The following is a 25,237-nucleotide window of genomic DNA, read 5'->3' as shown; positions in this document are numbered from 1 at the left end:
CTCTTAACCTCTAGTTATTTTTTTAAAAAAAATCTGGACATATAGTTATGCATTGAAGAATAGTCCCCTGCAACTGGGGAAAACGCTTAGCAGAATCAGAATCTTGCAACTTTTAAACTATGTTTCTGAGTTCACACCCCAAAATACAAGTTTGTCTCATTCTCTCTCTTTCTGTCTTTTCCTTCCTTCCTTCTTTCCTTCCTCCCTCCCTCCCTTCCTTCCTTCTTTCCTCTCTGGCCCCGGTCTGCCGAAGGTGATGAGGCAAACCCAAAGGCCTCAGCAGCCTTATAAGGCAAGCATTCTGAGAAACCTTCAACTCTTCATTTTAACATTAAAGAAAAAGTTGTAACCAGTCTTGGAGGAAACTTAGCTTTTTTCCCCCTCCTTCTCCCTTCTAGGGGTACGAGGTTGTTTTTGCATGCTTCATTTGCTTCTTATCCTGATAGGCTGCATTAATCAGTTTTATTTCCATTGATAGAGAAACCTCGTCTGTTCTGTTCGAGCTACAAAGCGTCCTGCGAGCTTTTGTGAAAGTGCAAATCAGTTTAAGCAATTATCATACCAGGAATATGAAGGGGAAAGAGGAGGCCTGGCCCAGTGGTCTCCTTTAATCTCTTAATCCACGGATCCAGGGGGGCTGCCTGGACATAATTTAGGACAATCTCCCCACCCTTTACACTGTGATAAGGCCAAGTTACAATGCAGGGCAAAAATACAAGCTTTGTTAACATCCTGCCTTGAAAAGTTAAGATTAGACATTCCGTGCACGTGTGAGGACTATAGGGCACTATGGAAATTTTTCCTCCTTTCTTTTTTTTCCTTCCCTCCTCTCCTCTAAAGTCGAATTCATTCTTGGTCTCTCTCCTTTTTTTTTTTTCTTTATCTTTTCCTGTCTTTTCTTTTTGCTCCGTCTCTGTTCCTCTGGAGAACCCTGGCCGCTCATGGTGTGTGTTCACGCAGCCTCCTCTGGGAAGGTGTATGTGTTGTGGGGGAGACTGGGCTGCAGGAGGATGCCGGAGCGAGAGGGGGCTGCCTGGGGAGACCCAGCCTCGCCTCTCTCGGGGACAGGTGCTGCCCTGGGTATCCTGGAAACTGAGGAGTTTCCAGCCGCTTGGACAGCGGAGACCTCTGGTGACTGACAGCTGTCTTGAGTGCTTTGCGGTCCCTGCTCCAGCGAGGCATATCTTTCCTTTAAACAACTAGATACCTTTTCCTTCTATCACTTCCCCCAAACCCAGATTGCTTTAAACATGAGCACAGACCTGGTAAGATTCAGATTGGCCTTTCCAGAAGAAATTTTTCCTGTCTTGATTTAAAAGGCTTATTTCTGCAGGAACCATATACTTTTTTGAAGTACGAGAAAAGGGAGAGAGTGACGAAGATTTTTTTTTTTTTTTGGTAAATGTCCTATGTAGTGTAACAGCAATAAAATCATCAGAGAATACTATTAGCTTTGAAAAAAAAAAAACCTAAAAGCTTTATTACAAACCAAGCTTTGAAAATAGGGGGGATTAGGCGGCTGAAAGGGTCCCACAATGGTAAGAAGAAAAGGTTTCATGCTAATGAGGTTAATGCCCTTTGTATCTCAGGCCTCCACATCTTCATTACGCGCTATCTCCGGCTGCACCGAGCGGCTCAGAGAGCCGCAATCCACTCCAACGCCCCCTTCCCGGCCCAAAGAAGGATTTGATAGCAGCTCTGTTCAAACTAGATAATTATATCTTTTCAAGTCGGAATTAAGATAAAGAAAGTGAAGCAGAGGCGGCTCGCCTTGATCCACTGCAAACAAATTTGGCGCACTTTCGAGTCCTTCTCCCCGCCTCAAAAAGGCAGGACAGTCAGCTTATTAGCCGCTCGTTTGCTTTATTAATTCATCTATTTAAAGTGGCAGGATTAGAGCGTCTAATGTGGACGCGGGCTGCCGTGGCGCTGAGGAATATAAATATTTGCGAGATGCCATCCCACGATGACTATCTGGGCGCGGGGCGCCGGGACGCGGGGCAGGGTGAGGGGCGCGTGTGCCTTGCGGCTGCGTGCCCTTCACGATGCGCGCGTGCTGGGCTGCAGCTTCTTGGGCAGGGATGCGTGGGAGCTGTGCGCTCTAGGTCTGTGTCCTCCTTCGTGGTACATGGGTGCCAGGCCTGGATGCCCCTGGCAGGGCTCTCTGGGCACCGAGGGCCAGCTTCTGCATTCCTCCCTGCAAGTGATGAACTGCACGCGTGATGCCTTGTGTCCCGCCGGTTACACTGAATGGGGATGTAGGTTACACGTTTGGCCTATTTCCTGCCCCCTTGTTGATTCCTTGTGGGCCTTTCCTGTGCGTCCCCCTGTGGCAAGTGAATGTGGGTGAGACGAGAGGCGTGGGTTCTTGGTTTGCGTTTCCCCGAGAGTGTCAAACGGAATGTACAGTGCCAGTGCGCCCCGGCTGCGTTCTCCGTCCAGCGAGGTACACGTGGGCTCCTTATGCGTTTCTAGCTTGGGATCTCATTCCCTCAGGCCCGGTAGGCGTGCGCGGGGCTGGGTATGGGGACGGGGGAGGGGGGCTTTTTCAAGGCACCAGAAACTCGTGGGATGGGAGAAGCTTTGGATAGTTACCCCTTTCTGCCTGTCGCTCTGGGTGTCCGGTGCCCCCAGCTCCCTCCGACTCTGCTCCTGGCAGCCCAGCCGAGCCGGAGTGGGAGCGTTGGCGGCGGCCCGGAACCTGCCGGGCCACTTTTGTGCTAGGGGCGGATTGTGGCAGGCAGAGAGCCGAGCCAAGCAGGCCAGGCAGAATGGGGGCTCGGGCCTGCGCGCGGCCTTGGAAACCTCGGCTCCTCCCCGTCCCCGCCTCGAGTCTCAGGAAACAAAGTCTCGGAAGCGCAGGCCGATTGGGGAGGAACTCTGGCGTCTCGGAGGCCTGGCCCCGGGCCGCGCTCTGCGGTGGGGGCATCTAGCGTGGCTGCCCGCCTGTGGGCAGTTTCAAGTCGGAATAAGGGTGTGGATGTGAGTTAGGGCGAGAGGCTGTGGTAGTCTGTACGGTTGAGTGTATGAGTTAGGTCTGTGAAACAGTTGTGTTCGTGTGAGATGCAATTATGTGTCTGAGCCAGGACTTCAGTCAGGATGTGTAGGTGCTAACTGCGCTAATCGCCTGAGTTGGAGGCTGGAGGGGCCAGGGCTACTTGTATAGGTTGTGAGAGTGTCCAGGTGTCCAGCTTTCCTCGTGCATCTAGACTGCATTGAGTCAGGGCAAGAATGTGCAGTTGTGCGGCTGTAATTAGAGTGCCTACAAAGGTGTAGAAATGCAGTTGTGCGTGGAATTTGTGTGCCAGGGTCTGGTCGCCAGGCCCACGCTCCTTTCGTACTGGAGTCTGGCTGTAGTTGTGGATCTCGGAGGATGGGAATGGCCTCAGTGTGTGTGTGACTCGCGGCAACATTTCTCCGCGTCCGAGTGGGGTTCTCGTGTGATGGCGTCCATGCTCGGCACCAGGGCAGCGTTTGTGTGTCTTGGGGTCCGGGCATGTGTGTGTCTAGTGAGGAGGCTTGGGGTCGGGTATTGTCCCCTTGCCGCCCCACTCGCTCCGGAGTTGGGCAAGCAACAGCCGTTTTTTGTAACCGCGCATTTTTCAGGCCGGCCTTTATTATTCCAGGGATCAGCGCTTGATTTACTCGGGTGCCACCTCAGCGCAGCGCCCGCCGGGCCAGGCGGAACGGCAACGGGCCTACAGCGTTTGCTCGCGGGGCCCCGAGGCCGAGCTGCGGGGCCGCCGGGGCGCCTGGTCCGCAGCTCCGTTCTCGCGCCTGCCGCTCGGCCGCCGGCCTTACCACCCCCACCCAGCCCCGGAGCGAGGGGGAAGTGGGAGTTTTGAGAACCCGCTGACCCCAGCCGTGACCCGGCTCGGGGAGGCTGCTTCTCCCGGCGCGACCCTGTACGCCAGGAAACCCGAGGCGGTGCCACGCTTGAAAGCGAAAGGTCCATTCATCAGCCGCGCCCCACCGTCTAATTGGCCTTTTGTTCATCAGTGCCTGATGCCTGGCGAGGGGGCGGGAGGGACTCGGCAGGGCCCTGGGGCTGCAAGTAGGGGTGTCCAACGCCCGGGGCTGGGGTCTGGGTGGGGCAAAAAGGCGTCGCACTCCTCCCAGGGGGCGCCAGAGCGCGCTAAAGATCACGCCCACGTGCAAAGATGCTCGGCGGGAGGCTGGCCTCCAAGCGTTCCGGCCGGATCCTCCCAGCTGCGGAGGCCCGGGGCCTCGTACTGCCTCCACCTCCACCTGCACTCTGAGCCCAAGTCTTTCCTCCGCATCCCCGGGATTTCAGACCTGCCTTCCTGCCTCTCCCAGGTTCCCACCCTAGGCGATTGGGGCTGTGTTGGGCTCACGTCCCGCCGCCTTTCTCCGTGCGTCGAGTTCGTTCGCCCCGGCCTCGCCGCGTACCACAGAGAGACTCTGGAACCCCCTCCTAGGCACAAACCAGGCACTGTCGTCAGGCCAGCACCCCGCTTCGCCGGGTGGGGGGATTAAGAGAATTTCCTGGCCGAAGCCGAGGTCCCCACTACTCCAAATTCGACGTCTCTCTCTAAATCAAACCTCACCTTCCCGCTCCCTGTCTCCCACCCACTGTCCAGACCAAGCCCGGCAGTCCCCCTCTCTACCCCACACCTACTGGCCCTCCGCACTCCACCAGGGGAGCCCAACAGAAGGCGCAGGGTTAAGGTCTCCTCTCTCAGCATAAGCCCAGGCCGACACGCACCTGAAGGGCCGGGGAGGTGCCTGGGATAGGGGTGGGGTCGCGTTTGGAAAATGGTCAGGGCCCCCAGCCCCAGCCTCTCCTCTCTGTCGGGGAGGACCGACTTTGCCTGGCAGTGGTCTGGCTGCCCGGCACCTCGCGGCTCCCCGCCTGAGCCGGGCCCCAGGCTGCCCCTGCCCCCAGCCCGCTCCAGGCCCTATATATAGCGCGGGTCTCCATAGTCCTCGGCTGGACCCTGACGTCAGGAAGAACTTGATCTTGCCTGCTTCGCTCCTGCTTCTGAAACTGATCCTTGAAATGAGAGAACAGACTCTACACAATTCCCATGGCCTTGACATAAGGTACAGCGATAAATATACACCACTAATGAGCAATTACCATATAATCACCTTCCAATTAGCTCGCATAATGATGAATTAAACATTCTAGCAGGCGGGATTAGGTTTCTTACTTTGTATATTATTTACGAAGGCTATAGCTTCTGCAAAGAACCAAATATCAAATTAGATGGGGAATTTTCACTTGGGGGTAATTATGCATTCAGGCCAGCGGGTGTGTTCTGGTCACTTGTCAAATGAGGCCTCCTGCAAGGTACTGACCAGTTCGTTTGGGCGTTTATTTCTCCCTTTTTCTCCTCTCTTGAGGTTGCAATCGCCTTTGCTCTCGCCTTTACCATCCTAGCCCGCGGGGTGGGAGGCTGGGGGCTTGGTTGGGGGGAAGGTAGGCGGGGTTTGGGGAGGGACCTCAGTCTAGCTGGGAGGATGCGGGACCCGCTTCGAGGCCCTCGCAGCGCCTGTCCCTCGGGCCCTGCCCGCTCTGGCCTCGGGTCCCGTTCTTCTCCAGCCACGGAAGGACGCCCCGGGCGCGTCCCGGGGCCTTGGAGCGGTCTCAGCGTTCAGGGAAGAGCCGCGCGGGCTCGGCGCTCCTGCAGAGCGCGGGGCCAAGGCGGCCGCCCTCCCACCCCCAGCGCCGGCGTCCTGCCCCGCCCCGGGCGCCGCAGCCGCGCCTCGCTCGGGCCTCAGTGCGTCTATTCCCACTTCCACCCGCGCTCGCACCCCAGGAGCAGGCGGAGACGGAGCGTGTGTGGGGAGAATACTGAAACAAACAGCAAACCTCTACCCCGCCCGCAGCCACCTCTCCTGTTCGGAAATGAATTTTGGAAAGAGATTAGCTCCTAATCTGATCTAACGCTGCTGACATTTGGGAAGAAGATGAAAATGGCAGCTCAATTTCATTCAGAAACGGGGTCACTTCGCGGGGCTTCGCTCTGCTCCCCAGAGAGCGTGGATGCCCCTCCCCCCAAACCAGAGGAGCTGGCGCAGAGCTGGGGAGGCAGGGAGGCACCGGGGACCGCCCACCCCCGCTCTAGGTCGGCGGGCGCCCCCGGGGCTCGACCCTGCCTCATCTCCGGTCGAATGGTGGGGATAGAAGCTGGCGCATCGTCTTCCTCCTCCCCGCCTCTCTTCAGCGCACCGTATTTGGGCAGAGGTCGGGGCTGCTGGGCCCCCATCTAGGACTTTTTAGGCTGGAGAGCTGCTTTTTTGTCGGAAGGCCCAGGGGCGATAAGAAAGTTTCAGGAGTCACCAGACATGAGGTCGTTAAAGCCAGGCGTCCCAAGGCGTGCCTTGTGTCATTTTGTCTGTGCTCCCTGGGCAAGGAAAAGTGCACCCGGGGGCTGGGGGGTTGGATCCGGCAACCTTGTCAGAGGGTCTGGCTTATTTAGAAATCATGGCTCTGGACTTGGGCTCTCCCCATTTGGCTCCAAGAGGCTGCAAAGTCTGGGCAGGTGGAAGCCAGGACTCCCTGGGGGCGGAGCTTCCTTGTCCCCCAAACACCCGCTCCCCCGCTGCACACCCAAGAGGTGGGCTGCCTGCCGTGCTCTTGGCCACCTAGAGGGCCCCACTGTGCCCAGCCTCTCCCCTCGCCTGGGACTGTGTAGGCAGTGGCCTCATTCTGGTGCCAGGCAAGAAGGGACAGGTGGAGTCACTTTTGGGGCGCTTGCCTGATCAGTGGAGCTTGAGGCAGCATTCCTGGGGGCCCTCACACTTCTGAGGCCTGGCCTGTAGGGTGTAAGGCCTGGGATGGGGGTTGAGCCTCATCATCAGCCAGACTGAGGACAAGCATCCGCGCCTGGGTCCCTGGGAGTAAGCATGGTGAGGAAGAGAGTTTTGTGCCTGAGTTTGGCCCTGTACCTTGCATACTGGTGGCTGCATACCTTGCATACTGCTGGCCGCAGATGCAGATGCATGAATGGCTGTACCTGAATGTGCTTGCACGGCATCTAACTTCAAGCACGTGGATCACATACATGGATCTGTAAGTGTGCACATGGCCTCGGGGGACAGAGGCTGCTGTACCCCATACTGTGATGGCAAAGCTTAAAAAAAGACATCCCTTCTTCTAGGTAGATGTTTGCCCTGTGGCTTCAAGAGTGAAATGTGAGCTAGATTTCAGTGAATAGCGCCCCCACACCCCGCCCCGACCTCTTATGCCATATATAATCCGTGTTGCACACATTTGAGCTCTGGTGGGCATTCTCTGTGTTGGGTGTGATATTATTGAGAATCAGCTTTGTTCTGAGCAGTCCCTCCTTCCCTAGCATGCTCTTAGCTGAGGACTGCCTCCTGCCCCCTTCCCAGCGTGGAGGTTTTGGATGCAATAGCCACCACTATCTGCCAGCGGAGTTTCTGAACATCATGCAAGAGGCTGCTAACCACAGGTACGCGTGAGTGAGGCTGAGTAACTGTGAGTACGAATGCACCTAGGAGTGTTGGAGAGTGTGTGAACGTTTGTGAACACTTGTTTGTGTTTGTGGGTGGGGGCCTGCAAGTGCTGTGTGTGGGTGAGCACAGATGTGACCACAGCAGGGGGCATGGCTGAATGTGTTGGTGGGAGCCATGTAAGGGATTGGGGGCACAGCTGGCTCCTCTGCTCTGGCTCCTCCAGCCTTGCAGCACCCGCTTTGGCCCAGCAGTTTGCTTCATGAGGGGCTCACCTTGCGCTCTCCTCCCCTGCTCTCCTTGTCTCACGCTCTAAATGCCTGCACTTATGTCTTCCGTGAAACACAGAAGAGGTGGCTAATCCTGCAGATCACTCCAAGCGGAATGTCACTGCTTGTCAAGTCAATTCTGCTGCCTTGATTCAGATGTCGCTTTCCCTACTTGTCATCTAGGGGCACAGAGGGGACTTTTCAGCTCCAGGGACCCTGGTGGAGGAGGGGGTGGCAGTCAGTGCTGAAGTTTATGGCAAACCAGAGCTGTTTAAAATTCCCTCTTCTCTCCCCACACTCCCTGCCATCCACACAACCTGCTCCCTCCCAAACCTTGAGTTTTCCCAGCCGAATAGGAGATTTTATTTACAATATTCTAGTCCAGCCCCACCTATTGCCCTCAGGAGGGTGGAGGAAGAGAGATGGTTCCACCAGTCTGCACCCGTGTAATGTGCATGTGGGGACTGATAACCTAGGTCCTCAGTTGCTTATTGCCCATCAGCTGTCTGAACAGGTTTTGTCAGAGCAAGTGCAGTGTAAACCCAGGAAGAACAGTCTAGAGGGATCACTTGATTCCTGGCCCGGGGGAAGGGAAGAGGTGGGGCCAGGAGCCTCTGGGAGTCTGCACTGGGTGTGATGTTCATCTCAGAAGCTCCCTTCCCTCTGCTGGCCCCTGTGCGAGATTGTAGGCCAACTCGTGGGCAGGGGGTGAGTAGCCATTGCTTCAGCGCCCAACATCGACTATGTGCCAGCAGTTTATGAGCTGTATCAGTCTGGCACCACCCTCCCTGCCCCCGCGGCCATAGGTCGGGGTCTTGTTACTGCCCTCCAGCCCGAGGCCCTCACTGGCCTCTCCTTCTAGTGCAGACCAATGGAGTGATGGAGGGCGCCCATGAGGGAGAGGACCCCTGACTTGCTGTCTCCTACCAGTCAAAGGGACGAAGCTGGGATGGGGTGGGGTCACTGTAAAGAGATAGGAACTCAGCATAACCCCATCCTGACCCTGTGTCCTTCCTGCTGCCTGTCTGATTGTGGTTTTCACCCACCTGCCTGTGTCTGTCTCCAGGAAGGATGGAGAGCCATTCGCCTGAGCCTGGCCCCTTCTCTGGGCATCTCTTTCCTCGTTCCCTCCTTTTCTTCCTTCATTTGTTCATTTGTTCCTTCGTTCGTTCATTCGTTCCTTCCTTTCTTTCTTGCTTTCTTTGCTTCCTCCCACCCTCCCTTCCTCCCTCCCTCCCTTGCTTCTTCCCTTCTTCCTCTCTTCCTTCTTTTTTTTTAAAGATTTTTTTTTTCCTTTTTCTTCCCAAAGCCCCCTGGTACACAGTTGTATATTCTTAGTTGTGGGTCCTTCCAGTTGTGGCATGTGGGACATCGCCTCAGTGTGGCTTGATGAGCGGTGCCATGTCCGCGCCCAGGATTCGAACCGGCGAAACACTGGGCTGCCTGCTGTAGAGTGCACAAACTTAACCACTTGGCCATGGGGCCAGCCCACTCTCTTCCTCTTTTCTTCCTTCCTCCAACAATCTTTCTCTCTCTCTCTTTCTTTCTTTGTTTCACTTATAGGGATTTATTCCACAGATATACTCATTCATGTGAAGTGACATATATATAAGATTAATTACTAAGTATTGTTTGCTATAGGGAATTATTTGAAGCAATCTAAATATCCATCAGTAGGGGATTGGTAGAATAATTTACCCTAGGATAGGATGTTATGCAGCAGTTAAAAAGAATGAGGCATAATTTATGTGCTCAAATGGGAGAATCTCTAAGATATGTAAATGGTCATTGGTAAAAGCAAAAAGAGTGTGCATGGAATATCATTAGTGTAAAAGAAATACATAAAGGGTGTGTATATTTGTTCGAAGTTCCTTATCATCTTTCTGGGAGGATACAAAAGGAACTGGTAAAAGTGGATTCCACAGTCTTTTTTGAATGTCATGGTGTGGTTTCCAGCTCTTTCCACACCTGGCTGTTCCCCTCCAGATGTGACCCTGTGGTTCTTAAATGCTTGATGTCCCCTTTGTGATGGGGTTCCCCGAATGGAGCACCAGGATCCAGGTGTTTCCCTCCAGTTCTAAGTAGAGCGGGACTCCCCCTTCGCTATTCTGGCCGTTCGTTGTACTTCCGTTAGTGCAGTCCAAGACAGCATGGGCTTTTTTGGCAATCAAGAGTTGGGCAAAGTCCTAGAAGTTGGCCGGGCCAGCTTCCCCCCAGAGAAGGAATCCCGTAGAAGGCCCCACTGGTGGCCGTGCAGCCTCAGCTTGGATTTTTCCAGAGCTGGGAAGCTCACTACCTCCCAAAGTTGCATTGTCTCTTCTGAAACAGCTCTGAATTTTAGGATTTTTTTTGAGCTCTGGAGAACAGGTCTTATCTCCCTGGAGGTTACTTGGTGAGATGACAATTGTTCAAAGCATTGCCTCCTCAAGTGCCCCTTCCCTCCCATTATGATGAAAAATGTTGCCGACTTATACAATAGTAGAGTGAATAGTGAAATGTGTACATCCTCCGTCTTCAGCAATGATGTTAGGAGGTGACTTGTGCCCCTCCCCCACCAGTTCTTATGTTGAAGTCCTAACCCCCAGGACCTCAGAATGTGACCTCATTTGGACACAGGGTCTTTACAGAGGTAATCAAGTTAAAATGAGGTCATTAGGGAGGCCGTGATCCTTTATGGCTGGTGTTCTCATTAAAAGAGGAAATTTGGACCCAGACACAGAGGGAAGACAGAGAGAAGGGGGCCTTCTACAAGCCAAGGAAAGAGGCCTGGAGAGGATCCTTCCTTCCCGACCCTCAGAAGGAACCATTCCTGTTGACACCTTGATCTTGGACTTCTAGCCTCCAGAACTATGAGAAAATAAATTTCTGATGTTTAAACCAGCCACAATGTGATCCTTAGCAGCCATAGCCAACTAGTACCAACTATCGACTCAAGGGCGATCTTGTTCCGCCTAAACCCACTGCTATTTTGAAGCAAATTCCTGACGTTGTATCTTTTTACTAGTAACAATTTTAGGACATATCTCTAACAGGATTCTTTTAAAAGCTAAACCCCAATGCCATGATTCCTTAATAATTCTACTGTGAGGTGATGCACAATTTGTGAGTAAACATGGGACCACATGGAAACACCCTCCAGCCCCCTCCCCCGGGTGTGAACTCCCTGAGGGTCTGTGTGAGGACAGCCCATCTGGGACATGGGCAGGCCCTTCTACAAACACTGGTACCCTCCTCCCATCTGAAGGGTTTCCTTTCCAAGAAGGTCTGCGTGTGTGTGTTTTGGGGGTAATGTGGGTGCCTCCCTTTTCCTTTGTGGGGACCGTGGATCTTGGTGTTGCCAGTCTGGCCATCTTGCAGACATTAGAAGGGTTCGAGGGTCTCAGGAGGGGGGCTTTGCTCCCTGACTAGGGGCTTTGGTGCCTGTGGTCATGCGCCTGTCCCCCTTGGGTACCAGCATCTTCAGCCACCCTTCCCCTGCTGTGCCCCGGTATGGGTACCCATGGGAGCCAAACTCCAGCAGGGGCTATGAGGATAGTGGAAGCAGAATGTGGGCAAAGTGGTCATACTCTAGAGTCACCTACTTGGAGGGGCAGCAGGGAGGGACCCACTAGGAGGGTCCGTCCAGGAGGGTCCTCCTAGTCACTCTCTAAACACCTCCAGATGGACTTTTCTGAGCTTCCTGGCACCCAGGTCACTTCCAGGAAGCAGCTGGGCCAGGGCTTCCTTCCTTTATACTGACTTGCTGGGGGCCAGGGCCCTGGAAACCACAGTTATGGGGCCGTAGCCTTGCCAGGCAGAGCTGAGCAGGGCTCCCAATGTCCGCAGCTGTGGCTGCATTGTTAAGTAGTGTCCCTGGCAAGTAATTACACCCGCAGCAGCTCAGTTGCACCCTAAGCAAATTAGGTGCTGATCGGATGGTGTAATTAAGCAATAACGAGGCAATTTAGCAATTGCAAGGGCCTCTCGTCACTGGCGCAGCACCCACGGGCTGAAAAGCCGAATCCAAGACCTGTTGGAAGCCCGTTTTGTTCGGGACCCTCCCTGCTCTAAGTCTAGGCGGAGAGAGACCTCGCAGCCAACTTCTGTTTGATTTCTAAATATTGGGGGTAAACCTTCGGATGTGTCAGGGTGCTAAACATAATTAGCATTCTTTAGGAACAAAATCCACAACAAGCCTGCTATTGTTTTCTTAATTATATGTTTTCTGATATGAAACAATCCCTTGGTGTTGGTGATGTGTTGATTAATTATCCCAAACCGTTCCTTTTGAAAGGTGGGAAGCGTGTCTCTTGGCCTCCTTCTCCATTTCAAGGGAGCCGACCTCTCAGGTTTCCTCAAGAGCATTGTTGTTACCTGTGCTGGAGTGGTGGAGGGAGAAGCGGGTATGTCTGGGCGGTGGTGGGGCCCGGCTGGCCCGTGGGGCTCTGGGGGGCTTGTAGGCCTCGGGGCAAGCAGGGCTGCATGACTTTCTAGGCTGACCCACGGAGATAGGTCTGCAGCCCCTCCGTGTGCCCCAGGCAGGGGGTCCAGTGGGGGAGGGACGTGTGCAGGTGAGGATGGAGCAGTAGTGGCATTTGTCTCCAGTCTCTGGACCCTTCGGTCAGGACATCGTGGTGACTCACTGAGCAATCTCTCCCCAGGGCCACCCCCGAGGGGCCACCTCTCACTTTCTCCCACCCTCTTCTGTGTTTGAAGCCTCCCAGCAGCCTCTGAGAAGCGTGCCAAGGCCAGGCAGCAGAGGACACAAGGCCTGACCTGAGACATTCCACAGGGCTGCAGCCGGGGAAGGGCTTGAGGGCTCTGTCGGGTGTGTGTGGGTGACACTGTGTGTGCTGAGGGGTGGGGAGAGGGCCCCTCACAAAGCCATGGGTGTGTATGTGTTTATGGGTGTGTGTGTGTATGAATGTGTGTGTATGGCTGTGCATGTGGGTGTGTGTGTATGTAGGTATGTGCATTGTGGAAATGGAGCAATGGTGAGGAGCTTTCCTGCTGGGGTTTCCTTTTAAGTTCCTGGTCTCAGTCTTTGCTCACAAGGGCCTAAAATGCCTCCTCCTGTCCCCTTACTGTCCTGTCACACCTTCCTTGCCTTTTAGGGTGGTCTCCAGGCCTTTCACCTCCAGGAAGTCTACCTGGATTTCCCAGCCAGCCCTCTGGGGCCTCTCGGTCATTTCCCCATCTTGCTGCCCCAACCAGTTACTCCTGTCTAAGCAAGTCAATCCAGTTTCTCCGATGGGAGCACGTGGGAGCAGGGCTGGTCCTCGCCATCCTGGTCGCTCCTCGGTGCCCAGCTCCACAGTGCTGTTCCATCTCTGTTCTGTTACCTCTCCTGCTGGTCTCTCTGCCCTACTCCCTCCCTCAGCCCTGGGCTCTTCGTGTCATGCCTTCCCTGTCACTCCTGCCACTGTCTGTGTGTCTCTCTGTGTGCCTGTCTTTCCTGCCTCATTACAAAAAATATTTGAGGGGCCCACAGGGAATATAATTAAACTTAATTAATGATACCTATGAGGTATAAACAAATTATAATGTAAAAATAAAACAGTAAAAGGTCAATACTGGGGAAACCATACATTAAAAGAATCATGATGGATGGGGCTGACCTGGTTGTATAGCAGTTAAGTTCACGTGCTCCACTTGGGCAGCCCAGGGTCTGAGGGCTCAGATCCTGGGCACAGACCTACCACTACTCATCAGGCCATGCTGTGGTGGCATCCCACATACAAAATAGAGGAAGATGGGCACAGATGTTAGCTCGGGGACAATCTTCCTCACCAAAAAAAAAAAAAAAAAAGAGTCAAGATGGCAGGTGTGGGGGTTTAGAATGCCAAATAAGATCCTATTACAGTTTCTGTTAGCAGTATTGATTGTTGAGTGTGCTTTTAGCTGGCCTCTGAAATTTATGTGCATTACATCATTTAATCCTCTCAATAGCAACCCTAAAGATGAGGACTCTCATACCTCCATTTTATAGATGAGAGCACTGGGCTCAGAGAGGTTCAGAGTCTTGCCCGAGGTCACACAGCCAGCACATGACAGAGCAGGGATTTGAGCTGAGGTGCTGTCTGGCCTCAGACAAGCCCATCTGCACCTGGTACCAAGGAGTAGCAGGCTCAGCCTGGGGAGGAGGGGGACCTCACGGAGGCAGCAGCGAGCAGGGGGCAGGCTTTGGGGAGCAGGGTGCTGAGAAGGGTGGAGAGGAATATGGGAGGAGGGTAACCCTGACCGACCCAGGAATGTCAGGAGGTGGATGAAGAGTGATGGGGGACATAAGGGAGGCCAGGGGGCAAGGCCAGGCAGTCAAATCTAGGTTCCAGAAGGAGGGAGCAGGGAGAGCAAGCAGATGCAGCCAGAGGGTCCTTGGAGGTGAGATCCCACCTAGCAGGGTGGCCCAGGCAGCCCTGGCTGCAGGAAGCTGAGCCCCTTCCCCCCGTCACGGCAGGTTGAGGCCTCTTCCAGGAGAGGAAAAACAGCCTTGTCTTGGGGCACACCTGGCTGCCCCACTGGGCGGGCATTGGGTTTCAGGAGCACTCAATAACATGCCCGGGGGCAGTCCCCTGGGGAGGGGCTGTGTACCCCTCTCTGCCCGTATCCAGTCCCCTTTACTGGCCGCCCACCAAAGAACTACTTACTTTCCCGAAAGCAAGGACACAGCACACCTGTGTGGTGTCGGGGGCACTGGGACAAACGGCTGCTGCATTAAGTGGCTGGACTGAACTGAGGATGGCGGGAAGACAGGGGCGGAGGGTGTGGGGGTGTAGAGCCAAGAGCCATTCAGGAGGAAAGAAGAGAAAGTGTCTTGTCTCAAGGGGCACGTTGAAAGGCAAGGTTTACAAGGTAGAAACAGGATCACTTCCGGCCCCCTGTCTGGGCCGTCAGTCTTGGAAACTCTCTTAGTGAGGTGGGTTTAAAAAAAACTTAGCTGAAATTAACGACTTGGGCAAGAAGGGAAGTGGCTAGGAGATGGAGCTGCCCTTGGCTTGGAGAGAAAGGGTTCAGACCCTGATGATGAAATCATGGCCTGTCTTAATGGGCCTCACTCACGCCAGCTCTTCAGAAAGAAGTGTCTGCAGAACCCGCTTTATCTAACACTAGAAAGCCAGCTTTCTACCACGGTTCAAAGTGTCTGGTTAAAGTGACCATGCACTTAGCAGCTGTGTGACCTGGGGCAAATTTCTTGGCCTCAGTTTCTTCATCCATAAATGAGGGCAGTAATAAAACTACACCATGGAATTGCCATTGTAAATTAAGTAAGCCTGGCATGCAGGAAGAGCCCAATAAATGCTAGCCACTGTTATATTATTTCTGCAGTTTGGGGAGCAAATGGCTCCCACTGAATTCTCAAGAGTTCAACTTTCTCTTGACTGTGCCCTGCTGTAAGAAAGACTCAATTTATGCAGTAAGATGAGCCCTAGGCTAGAACCAGGAGACCCTTATTCCTGTTCCAGCTGTTTCTCTGGTGGCTGTGTGACTTTGGGCAAGTCCCTTTCCCTCTCTGGGCTTCCGTTTTCTCACTGGGGCAGTGAAGGAGTTGGACCAGAAGACTTCTCAGCCGGATAGGTCTGTGATATTCCTTGAACATCTCACGTAGAGTGGCTCCAGGAGGGGCCTCCGATCAGTCCTCAGAGAGAGGCCTGGCAGGAGGGATGCTGAGTTATAAGGAACGATTCCAACGGGAAAGGTGATTGGGAAATCTTTCCTCTTAGTGTAGCTCACCCAGACCCCTGGTGAGTCTTCCTGTACCTGGCATGCTTTGTCAGAGCTGGGTGGAGATGCCCTGTAACCATGCCCTGAACATGCTTATACCTGTGCACACACAGAGCACACTCCCCGTGGGCATGGGAGCCCCTGTGCCCATGCACACACGTAACACACACACACTCACGGAGCTGCTTCCATGGTCCACATAGAAACTAGCCCCCTGCCCCCAGCCAGTGTGGGTATCGTTGCTGGTTTCAGAACGCCTGGACCCTGCCAGGGGGTAGCATGGCCAGACTTAGCAGACAAAAATACCAGATGCCCAGGTAAATTAGAAAAGAGCTTTAACGGCTGAAGTTTTGTCATTTATGGACAGAAACTGAATACTGGACATTTAGTATGTCCTGCCGGCCCATCCAGAACGCAGGACACAGTCAGCAAACACAGGCCATGTTCCATGTACAGGGGCCTGGTAGCCCTATCCTGGAGGCCCCCGAGGCTGAGATGAATCAGACTGAACACTGTGGAGAGCTTCCTGCCCGGAGACAAGCAGTTCATCTGGAATGCTCTCAGGCTGGGGGTTTGGCGAAAGAGAGAAAATAAAGGAAAAGGTCCTTGGGGCTTTGTTGGGGGAGGGGCCCGGCTGCATTGTCTTCAGGGAGCTGATCCGCCTCCCTCCCGCAGGGACCAGCACCCAGCCGCCAGCTCACCCCTCCATCACCTGTTGTTGTGGGAGCAGCCGGGTGGGAGTTGCTGCTCTTCCAGGACGGAGCTGACTCAGGGAAACACCCCCTTGTCAGGAAGAAGTGCGAGTGGGCAGGACCCGGCTCAGACCCGGCTCAGACCCTGCTCCGACCCCCATCAGGTGCCTAAGTTAGGAACAGCCCTCTTTCTAATTCTTTGCTCACCAGCCCTCCGAGTGGCCAGGGACCCTCCTCACTTTGTAGATGAGCAAATGGACATTCTGCCTGGGCCTCTAAGAGATTTGCCGTGGAATGGGAAAGAGGCCGCCAGCTCCTAGCTGAGCCCGAGTTGGACTGGCCTCTCCTGACTTGTGTGGCTTCAGCTGCCCCAGAATGGGTGGGGCTGCAGTTGGTGGGCATCCCTGTGCATAGGGGACCAACCAAGCTGTGTGGCAAAGCTGAGGCTTAGGGAGGGAGCGTTGGCCAACCCATCTTCTCCCATCCCCTTTACCTTCCCAGATCAGATCAGAGAGGGGCAGATCTCATCCCAGACACCTCAGAGGACTGACCTGCCTCCAGTCTCAACACAGGGCGTGGGGAAGGACACGGCTCAGGGCCTGCAGGCTCAGGTGCAAATTCTTGCTTTGTCCCTTTCCTTGGACAAGTCTTGGCTCTCTGCTCCTCGTCTGTAACTTGGGAATAATAGCACCTGACAGGGTCGTTGTGGGATTGAGTTAATGCAGGTCAAGTACTTGGCCCAGTGCGCAGCACATAGTAGGGCGTCGGGAGAGGATCGTCACTGCTTTATTAGCGTGTATCAAAGTGGTGCTGTAACTCCATCTTCCCACACACATTTATAGAGCAGCTTCATCGAACCAGGCACTGTGCTAGGGACCATGGGGTCCTCAGGGCGACTACTGAGTGCTTCTTGTCCCCTAGGAGCTGCTGACAGTCTGGGTGAGGATCTAAAGAAGCCACATACAACAAATTTAGTGAGCAAGGCAAGCTGGTGGGAAGAGGAAGTCATGGAACTTGGTTTTAAAGCATAGGATGACTTCGAAGGGAAAGGCTGTGGTGGTTAGGGAAGGCTTCCTGGAGGAGGTGAGGTTCAGGCTCTGGTCTCGTCCACTGTGTCCTGTTCAGTGCCCTGAGCTTGTAACAAGGCCTCACTGAGGCATGCTCTTGGTGAGTGGCCCTGACCATGTGCCCAGGGTCTGGACAGAGGCTCCTGGGAGGAAGAAGAGAGGGGCAAGTGTCCATGGCTAGGCTGGAGTTTGGGAGGGCTGGGAAGACCTTAGCTCTTCACCTGCTCCAGGACCTCAGGCCCAGAGAAAAGACAGGTCAGACCCAGGTGTTTGCCGCCTTGTGGGCCTGGCTGGGAGGCTGCTCTGCTGAGGGGTGGATAGCTAGCCCCTCCGACTAGGTGCCCACTGTGGGCTTTGTACTACTGCACAGGGATGGGAAGACCCTCTCCTTGTCTCAGGGATTCCATCTGGTTTTTATTTTCATGTGTAGCAGTGACGAATGTTACCACAAAACCCGAAAAAGGCAAGAGAAACATACCTCCTCCCAGAATGGGAAGTTTCATCGCTTCGTGTCCACACTGCCTGGCTGATGGAATTTGACATTCTGAGCTCGTTAGCACTCAGAACTAGAGTCCCTTACAGCAGCAGCTTGCCATGGGGAGGTCACAGAGGGGCTTTCACTTTGGCGTCAGTGAGAGTTTGGCTTCCAGGGAGAAGCTGTCCAGCGGGACTGACCCCCCATCCCGAGGCTTCTCCTTCTGCTCAGCTGAGGCCCAGGCGGGCTGTGCATCCCCTTCTCGAGGGAGGAGGGCCTTCCTGGGTCCCGGAGGGCAGTCATGGACCCTCCTTCCCCTTTCATCTCCCAGGTTAAGACTCCGGATTGTCAGAGTTGGATGAGATGCCAGCAAGTCCTACTCCAGAAATCTGCAGGTGGGGAAACTGAGGCCCAGGGAGTAGAAGAATTTGCTCAAAGTCACTCAGCGTGTCGGGAGAGCAGTCGCCAATAAGAGCGTGGGCCCTGAAAGCAGAAAGATGAGGCTGCGAGCCTCGTGCTGCCCCTCACTGGCTGCGTGACCTTGGACAGCAAATGCCCTCAACTCGTAAGACTGCAGAGGGGACTGAGAGAACATGTCTAAAGTGCCCAGCACTGCCTGGCACAGACTGAAGGCTCACCACATGCTAGTTATTGCTATTCTTCTTGATGTGGTTATTGTCCTTAAGCCCAGAACTCTGTATCTGCAGCATGGCCTGTTAATTCACTGGAAGGACTTTTCTCTGCCTTGGTGATCTGCCCAGCAAAAGTCTAACAGCCTATCTGTGCTAGCTTTGTCCTGTGGCCTGGAGCTAAATCATAGAGGCCTCCCGAGACCGGGCCACAGGCAGGCAGAGCTTTAGTAGGAGAGAAAATGCTCCCTGTGGGCAGCGGCACATGTCATTATTGTCATCACCCGGCCTAGCTGGGTTCCAGAATACTCCTACTGAATGAATGAAGGATGGAAGGTTTGCCTGTTGATTTCTCCAGACCCGGGCCACCTCTGGAGCTTGCCTCTAAGGCAGAAAGCATGAATTTTGGAGCCAGCTGGCCTGTTTCTTCATCTGCAGAAGGGGTCATGTTTGTCCTGAAGGACGCAGTGGGAGGGTGTGTGCAGAGCATTTGGCACAAGGCAGGTGATTCTGCAACAGAAGCTGCTACTGGGGCTCATCCCCTCTCCACCGGCACAGGCACGCACCTCCTTCTACCCCGTTCCTCCAGCCCTTTGGACAGGCGGAACACGCATTCCTACTCCCACTGTGCAGCAGAGGAAACTAAGGCCCCGAGAAGGTAAGTGACTTGCCCAAGTAACCATCAGCAAAGCCAGGGCCTCAGGCCAAACCTCTGGGCTGCCCGGCCATCTTCCTGCTCCTACGGGGCTTCCGGTTCGGCAGGCTGACAAAAACAGGGCTGAAAGGAAGCAAGTCAGCAGTTTCTCAGCCCTTCTCTTCTCCTGCCCTGGGCGATCCGTTGCGTTTTCCTCTTCCAAGGCAGAAGCAGCCCTTCGGGTGAGAGTGTATTGGGTTTCCACCCACTAGATCTGGCTCTAGCTTTTAGCAGGGCTCCAGGAAAAACGGAAGGGGTCCTGGACCACAGGATGGGCGACGTGAGCAGGGGCCTGTGACCCCAAGCCGGGGGTCCTGTTTAGGCCGGCTTGCAGGTAAGATGTGCACGATTTGCTCCCTGAGCGCCTCTCACGCAGCCCCTGCCACCTGGCCCAGCGTCCTGGTGATTAGGACTTAATGAGCTGGCTGCAGGGAGCTCAGCGGCTGGGGCCGTTCCTCCAGGCCCGCGGAATGCACCTCCACCCCAGTTGGGCCTCTGAGTTTTGTGTTTCAAGCCAACCTGCTCCTTGTATATCTATGTGGAACCAGCAAGCCCCCCAGAGCATTTTATCGGGTTATTCTGAATTAGGAGTTTTAACAGCCTGCAGTGCAAATGTAGAAGTCTTTAAGGAGAGAGAATAAATGAAGTTGGCCTGGGGGGAGTGCGCAGGGGAGGAAGGAGGAAATCCCAGGCTGAGTTTTGGAATAGCGCTTGATTATGTTGGTGACAGCAGGCTGCATCTTCCAGGACAGGAGTCCCCCTGTGGTTTACAAAACACTTTGCCACACGTAATTCTATTTAAACCACCCAACCACCCTGAGAGACAGCGAAGGTTTGTTTGCTTTATTATCTTGATTTTACAGATGGTGAATCTGGAGCTCAGAGAGGTGCTGAGACTTGCTCAAGATCACACAGCAAAGAACAGGCAGGGCTGGGATTCCGGGCCAAGGCTGGTGTTCTCTTCCTGACACGACAGTATTACCCCAAAGTCTTTGTTTTCCATTCTCAAGTTCAACATCAGTGGTGGAGCTGTAGCGGGGGCTGCCGAAGCTCCGCCCAGATCCACAGGGCCCCTTTATCCTCTTGGTGTGACCACTGCCCGCTTCTGTGCGCTTTGCTTCCAATGGCCCTCGCCTGCAACCTTCTTCAGGAGGCGACCCTTGGGCCCTTGGAGCCATTGGCCCAGACACAGGGCTGACCGTGCCTGTGTTCACTGGGGTCCATCGCCAATGGCTGACGGGAACCAGAGCATTAAGCCTAGCTCCCTCACCTCGAGGCAGGACAAACTCTGAGTTGTGATTTACCCTCCAGAGCTCCTCGTGCGCTCAGGCTGGTCCTAGGACTTCGCCTGGGATGGGATGGCACCTTGCTTGGTTTCTCTCTCTTCCCTGTCCTGCTCCACCCACTCCCTCCCTCCAGTCTCCCCTGGGAGCACTTCCTTAATACATCCATTATAAATAAATTCTCACTTCAACGTCTGCTTCTGAATGTGACCTAAGACAGGCGCTGACGAAGGGCTCCAGCATCAAGATTGCAAAAAGAGACGGGATCAGAGAGGGAGGGGACGCTCCTTTGCTAAAATCTGACCTTCGAGGGGAGCCCTTAGTGAAGCTGTGGCCAGCCACGGAGGTGGGGAAGAAGTCATCTGAGAATGTGCTGGAATCTATTTGCAAATGAGCTGTGATCTTAAAGGACTGAGGTCTCGTCCTCTCCTCTGAATGACAGAAGTGGGAGCTTGGGGAGTGAGTCCTGGCTCTGGCCAGGGGCACAAACCTGCTGCGTGCTGCCTTGGATCTGAGACAGAGGTTAGCATGCAGGACATCTGCTAGAGGTAGATTCTTAGGAACAAAACCTACAAAGGAGTGAGGAAAGCAGGATTGGGCTGAGAGAGATGGGATTGCGATGCAATTGTATCAGAGCTCCCAGGGGATCCCACGGAGACCTCTGGGGCTGGGAGGGCCCTGAGAGACGTCCTCAATCAAGGCCAGGGGCTGGGGTCTCATACTCCTGCCAGGACTCCAGATGAGGACAAGTTCTGGAGAAGGGCTCAGCTGTGAGGCCTCTCAGCTGCAGAGCAGAGCAGACACTTGTTGACTGACCGTTGACCTGTTCCCACCTGGCGTTTTCTTGTCACTGTTTCGTCCGATCTTTGAGGAGAGAAGTTGTAGAAAGGAAACCTGTCTGCTTTCAGTTTCATTTAAGTCCACGTAGATTTCCTGAGGACTTCCTGTGTGCTGAGCCTTTATAGGCCCTGTGGAGGACCGAGAGATGAAGAAGTCAGGGTCCTCACGGAACTTCAGTCCAGCTGGAGAGACGCAGCTTTGCCTATGACAAGTGGAAGGACAGCTCAGAGGAGCTGTTGTCATAATGGTGAGTATTTATTAAGCAGTTACTGTGTGCCAGGAACTAGGCTAAGTGCTTTATAAGCATTAGCTCGTTTATCCTCTCCTAACAATTCTTGATGGCTAGAGGGTCTTTTAGCCTCATTTCACGGATAGATTCACTGAGTTTCCCATGAATAGCTGGTAAGTGGTCAAATTGGGATTTTTAGCTTGAGACTTCTGACTCTAAAGCCTGAGCTCTGAAGAATCACCTTCTACTGTCTATGTAGGAACTGAGAGGATGCTGGAGTTCCCTGTAGAGTAAGGTAAAGACTATCAGGGAAGACAGCCTGGAAGCGGTGGCACTGAGTCTGGTACTGGAGCATGTGTGTCGAGGGGGTGGGTTTTGCCCCAGTGCACATAGAGAGAAGGCAATCTCTCACTGGATAAGTGGTTTACAAAATGCTCTCTCCTTCTAGAAGTCTTCCTAGATTAATCAGTGGAAGTTTAATGGTACCCTCACACCTGAGTGGAGAGAGAACTTTCTTGTCTGTCCCCTTTAGCTTTTGCAGTGGCCTTCTTCAGATCCCATCCTGTCTCTGCTGTCACCCAGTGATGCACTGGTAAGTGTTAACAACTTGCTCTCTGAACAACAACAACAACAACAAAAAGCACCTGACTTGTAGTGTTTGCCAATTTCCATGGTGTAACTATCTCTACTATGGCGCATTCATGCTACTAACGTGATGTCGCTGAAGGCAGAGTTGGGAAGAAATGCACGGTTGGCTCTTGTAAGCCAGTGTGGCTGGCTCCTGCAGACCACTGCAAGTCCGTTAGCTTTGGTGTCTCCCATACCTCTGTTGCCAGAGCTGGATTCTAAGGGCCAGATCTTGACTTTTACCGTGTCCAGGAAGAGAAAGGATTCCCTGGGTCCATTTGGCCATGGCGCCACGGGCGTCATACTGACAAGCTGAGGACATGGATTTCATCGTGAAAGTCAGCTGTTTCCACAGAGTCACTATCTCCCACCCCCGGCCCTACAGCATCACCCTGCCCACCCACCTTCCTCTGTGTCGGATGCTTCCAGGTCTGGGGTCTGCACACGGCCCACGCCTGCTCTGATGTCATGATTCCCCCTCACGCGTGGAGAGCATTTCATAGTTTGCAAAGCACTTTTCACAGCCGTCTTCTCTCATAATCCTCCCAACAAGCCCCGAGATTGGCTGCGCGGGTGTGATTACCATCGCTTTATGGTTGAATAACTCAAGGCTTGGGGAGGTTTAACGACTTGCTCAAGGCCACACTGACTGGTAAGTGGTGGCAGAGCAGGACCTAAATCCCATGCCCTCTGTAGCCCAGTCAAGTATATTTTCGTCTGTTTTGGACGGATTGAGCATCATGGATCTCCCAAAGTGCCTGCTAAATCGAAAGCTGGGTTAAAAACCATATGCCTGGATTTATCCTTTTAATTTAGAAATATTAACCTTAAAAGTTCTGCCAACTTATATCCAATTTTTTTTTTAACATCGTTCCCCTTTTGGTCTTGGTAGGTGAAAACCAGGAGATTTGGGGAGGGGAAATGATACTATTCACAGGCGATTCCACCCCTCCCTGACCTGTCCATTCTCTCCCCAGCCTCCCCCAAACCCAAAAGCTGTGACAGCCCAGGTGACCACGGAGAGGTAGGCAGAGCTAATATTTCAGTCCAAGGTGTTTCAGGTCAACAGCTTCTTTAGTCAAGATGACAAAGGTATTTATTACAGGAAATCCCTGGCCAGAACAGCCTCTGCTTTGCAAAGGGACAGCAATAAAGGCAGACTTTTGCCCGGAGCACCGGACTTCTGAGGCTGGTCTGCACGGATCTGACTGAGGCGGCATTAACATTCCTGCCGGAGATGGAATCTGCTCTTCTGATTAGGACTTTGTGAACATTACACACCCGCGCTCCAGCCGGGGAGATTTCTATCTGTGACTTTGCTTATGATCTGCTGTGCCCTCAACTCCGGGGATGTAACAGCTGCAATGTTTGACTGGACGTTCAGAAAAGATAAACCTGCCGTCCGTGGGTTTACACACCCACTCACCTGCACACCCACACCACACTCTGTGAAGTCTCGCCTTTGTTTTCTTCCAGTGCAGTGTTAAATGTGGGTGAATGTTTCCCAAACCTGCCTGATGGGGAATTTGCCAGAAAACACAGATTCTCAGGTCCCCTCCCAATCTGATTCAGCAGGTTGGAAGAGGGGTTGTATTAAGAAGTTATAGTTTTAACAAGACCACAGGAAATTCCTATGATTGGAGGAGTATGATTGGATAAATTCAGCAGGGGTGGCCCAGTGCTTCTCAAACCACAGCAGGTGCCCGGAACAGCTGGGCGGCTTGTTAAAAACAGAGCTGACCTTCTTATCTGGGCCTGAGAAGTTACATTTCTGACACACTCCCAGGTGATGCAGATGCTGCTGGCGTGGAGACGACACTTTGAGAGCCACTGGTGGAGACAGATGTAAACTGCTCAGCCTCGGTTTCACCATCTGTCACGTGGGGTTCATCAAAATTTCTACCTCCTGGGTGTCGTTATGAGGATTAACTGAGTTAATACTTGTAAAGAACTTCCAGCAGTGTCTGGCACATGGTAAATTAGTATTCCGTGTTTGTTAAATAGACGAACTAAAATGCCAGCCTAGGTTATAGGTAACTTTTCATTCATACACTCAGTGAATACATAATGATACCACCCTGTGCTGGAACTGTCTTGTAAGTAGGGAGCACGCGGTGGTGCAGGAGGCAGATAGAGTCCCTTCTCATTCTGTGGTCAAGAACGGTGGATTTTCTGGTTATGGCTGATGCGTTCTTCCAGCATGTCATTCTTGGAAGCCCTGTATCTCCCAAGACCTTAAAAGCCCAATGATATGATCAACATCAAGACCCTGTCCTGCTGTGCTTGCACGCTGGACTTAGCCTTCAAGGCACCCATCCTGATTCTTAACCGTACATCTGTTCGTGCAATGGTTTCACAGCTGCTTCCTCGTGGATGGCACGGTTGGTAAGGCCAGGCTCTATCTCTGCGGCTCGTCCCTGCTGAGTCCCCAGCACATCGTGCTGCGTCTGGCACATCATAGCTGCTCAATGAATTTGTTGAATGAGTGGATGGTGGATGGATGGACAGACAGATGGACAGACAGACAGTTGGAGCCTGGTCACTCACCGGCCTCTCCCAGGTGACCAAGCAGTTTCCTGTCAGGCTTCCCACCTCCATCGTTGGCCCCTTCAATCCATTTTCCCCACTGCAGCTGCAGAGATGGTTCTAAAACCCAGGTCTGATCCTCTTCCATGGCTCTCTCTTTTAATAATTTTCTTCTATGGACCACGTGTAAATCAAACTCCATAACTTATACATTAATTCATGTCTCCATTTACAAGTAATCAAAGTCATGTGCCTGCCAATCGAATTGTTGGTTACCAGGAGATAAGAAGTGCTAATAAAATTTCAACTCAAAGCAAAGAAACTTGATGTCTTACTGAACTATGCAGCTTTATCCTGGGTAAATGTACGGTTCCCGCTAAGCTTCTAGAATCGCTGAAAATAGCTCATCGATCCCCTCTCCCCATAGCTGCTACTTGGACTCTCAGGGGTCAGGACGCCTGATGGGGAAACCACATGATTAGGGGGAAAACGCAAACTTCCTGGCCTGGAGTATAAAGCCCACATGCTTGCCCGATCTTTCCTTTTGAGTTTCGTCTCTTGCTACTTCCAGCTGGTTGGCTGCTCATGGGCATCTCCTTGACCAGGTGGGAGCTCCTGGCCGGAGTCTAGTCCAGTACAGCACACGCTCCAAAGCTGTGGATGAATGAACAGCTCTGCCTTGTGTACAACAGATTTACTTTTAAGTTATCTTTTCAGATTCTTTTTTGCTTATACTCATAATCTGAGTTTTTCAAATTTTAA

At 53.3% G+C, this 25,237-nt stretch overlaps 1 long non-coding RNA gene across 1 annotated transcript; it reads left to right on the top strand.

Annotated features, from left to right (window-relative positions):
- The first annotated feature begins 934 nt into the window (after positions 1-934).
- LOC106836374 (uncharacterized) lies at positions 935-24,784 on the top strand. The gene is made up of 6 exons (XR_011493631.1): positions 935-5,064; positions 7,323-7,442; positions 17,979-21,340; positions 21,855-21,914; positions 22,927-22,973; positions 23,055-24,784. It is a non-coding gene; the product is annotated as an uncharacterized lncRNA (long non-coding RNA).
- The last annotated feature ends 453 nt before the right edge of the window (positions 24,785-25,237 follow it).

This window comes from Equus asinus, chromosome 2, assembly GCF_041296235.1.
Source record: "Equus asinus isolate D_3611 breed Donkey chromosome 2, EquAss-T2T_v2, whole genome shotgun sequence".
Taxonomy (NCBI): Eukaryota; Metazoa; Chordata; class Mammalia; order Perissodactyla; family Equidae; genus Equus; species Equus asinus.
The sequence above is the reverse complement of the archived record's forward strand: the minus strand, read 5'-3'. Positions and strand labels throughout refer to the sequence as shown.